Source organism: Phaethon lepturus, unplaced genomic scaffold (assembly GCF_000687285.1).
Source record: "Phaethon lepturus isolate BGI_N335 unplaced genomic scaffold, ASM68728v1 scaffold19380, whole genome shotgun sequence".
NCBI lineage: Eukaryota > Metazoa > Chordata > Aves > Phaethontiformes > Phaethontidae > Phaethon > Phaethon lepturus.
The window spans coordinates 29,128-31,908 of record NW_010511422.1 but is presented as its reverse complement, the minus strand read 5'-3'; positions in this window follow the sequence as shown (position 1 = coordinate 31,908).

Here is a 2,781-nt window from a genome sequence, read left to right as displayed (position 1 = left end):
AGCAGGAAGCATTTTTTCATCATGCAATGCTCATGTGAGGGGCAGTTCTGGAGGTCAATGGGGCAGTAAACTTTCTCACCAGTCTTCCACTGTCTGATCCAGACCTTCACATTTCCAAATCCTTTTCAGTCTCCCTGTCTTAACCTTTATGCTATGAGGTAACTAACTCCTTACCTGCATTCCCAGGTTCTGCTTGACAAGGACAGAAGGTTATTTACCCTGAAAACAAGTGATTCACCCCCTCTCCATGGATGGACTTGGAAGGTCACTGACAAGAAACAGCACTAATTAAGCCCACTGCGCTACAGTGTCTGCTGGAAGCAGGGAACGCTCTTAACTTGTGAATTGGGTTCTCTGAAAAGACAACATATGAAATAATGCGATTTGTTTAAAAAGGGTCTCAGAATGCACTGGAAAAAGAAACTTGACTGAGGATGTCTGCTTTTAGAGACTACCTGCTTTTCATCAGACACTGCATTACTTGGATAATTTAGTGTAGCAAGTAGACGTTGCCCCAAGTTTAGTATGTTCAAAAGAGGAAATGAGCTTAAGAACAGCATGACATTTCTATGCAGACCTTCTCATGATTTCAGTTCTCTGTCATGCTAAATGAAGTTTCTTTGCTTGCATAGAAGAGCTGATACTGCAAATGAGATGATTAAATGTTTTGCCTTATCTTGTATGAACTCGGGAATAAGGTAGGTTTTCTTGGTCCACTTGTATCGCAGAGTAGCAAGGAAAAGGGTGGTAAGTCAAGCTGGTGCTGCTGTTGTATCCGCTCGGCATGCAGTTCTAAACAGGTCCTTATACACCTGCAAGGAGTCGCCTCTTCAGCTGCGTTGGTTGGTTAATGGTTTTGCCATTGACGGAACAGTCTAATGAAAGAAGCAGAGCAGGTTTTATTTTCAGGTATTGTAATCCATTGACACTGTATGAAGCTTATAAGATAAATTTTAAGTAGTATCAAACACAGGACTTTTTTGTGTGGTGGTTATAGTATAAAAAGAATTTGCATAATAATCTTATCTCTACAGTTTTAAAATATCTTCCAGTGATTATTAAAAGGTTATAAACTGGGGCAAGCAATGAAGCTTCATAATCAGTAAACTGTATGTCTGAATGTGGCTTTTGCCCATGTATAGTAAATGTTGTGGAGTAAAAAAAATCATGATGTCCATTCTTACAAGAAATCTTGTCAGACTTCTGTGGGACCAGCTGTAGGGACATGAGCTTTGGCATAGCCTTGAGAAATGTCAGTATTGTCAGGCAGTACAACAGTTACAGTTTCAGTAGTTCCTCCTTCGGAGATGCTATAATATGTCTTTTATACTCTTCTGATTATTCCTTTTTACTTTTTTTATAAACAGTTCAGAGGCATTTTATTTAAGAGATGGCAGTCTATTATTAATATCTAGATCAAATACAAAGGTTTTTTTTATATTTTAGGTGAATGTAGACATTGCTGATTTGAATACGTGGTGTTAGGCATGCTCTGCCATCATGAACTAGCCTGTTGGCCCCAGTAAAACAATTCATACCATTATAGCCAGTTGCAAGATTTTTCAAAACTGGGTCAATGCACTTAAAGTCTGTGTCCTCTGAAAGTGACTTTTTTTATCCCTAGTGATTTTGTGGTAATCTTTCAACTCTTTCTGGCTAGAGCACAACTCTCCATAGTGGAAGAAATTCTGTCTCTCAAAGAATGGTTAAAAAATCTTTTGGTCACTTCATCAACTATGCAATGAAGTGAGAAAGGAATTGTGATTATTTCCGATCCATTTGCACTATCTTGTGTTGTTCAGTTCAGCAAACTGCAGTATAGAAATACTTTCCTCTTCCCTTTTTTTTGTATATTTACCAAAACATACTGCATAATTTTTTAACCATTTGAACTCAAAAGTCTTTGTCTTACTAGAGAGGGGGATGTGTGTATAAAAATTCATGAAGCTATTTCAATAAAAGGCTACATAAAAAAAATCCAACTAAGTAGAAGCCCCATAGCAGCTCCCAAAAGGTTATGTAGATCAGAACTCCCGTGATGTCTTAAGACTATCAAACTCACACACGTTTGATACTGTGAATTACCAAGTGCTTTCTTAATCCAGTGAAGTGAAAAGAGCTTCCAGTGGCTACGTCTAGATGTATATATTTAAAAACAAAAGTTAGTGTATTCACTGTATTATACCAGAGAACAAGGAAAGGAAAGCTCACACCCAGAGTACTTTTGTTGAATGTGCCACCTTAAGCCATTAATTCATCTACCCTGAGTCACTTTGCTGAATTTCTAGTCATCCTTAACAGAAAAGAGAAAACAGAGTTGTGGGACAATTCATAAAGAAGGTGCAAATGCCTGCACAACACCTTTCAGACAGCAGAAAGGTATGTCTCTGGCCAGAGGCAACTCAAGGTTTTTCAACAGTGTAGGAAAGAGTCAATCATGCAGAGGTGGTTTGGGAACTATACGTAGCATTATGCAAGTTAAAAGCATCTCTTTCTCTCTCACCAAGTCAGGCCTCTTTCCCCTTCTCTTCCTCTCCCTTAAGGTTGTGCCATGGTGGGGCCTCATCTCCAGCCCACCTCCATTCCCGTGACCCAGAATCTGCCTCTCCTCCCTTCTCCCCAGCACTAGCAAGTGCACATGAGCACATGCCTTGATACTTGCAGCATCACACCTTTCTTGGAAGCAAGCAGTCTGGTGCGTTGTCTCCACTTAGTCTGCCTATGTCAAATCAAAAAGTTGAATGTCTGGACTCACAAAAGCCTTGGGTCTGTTGGCTAGTG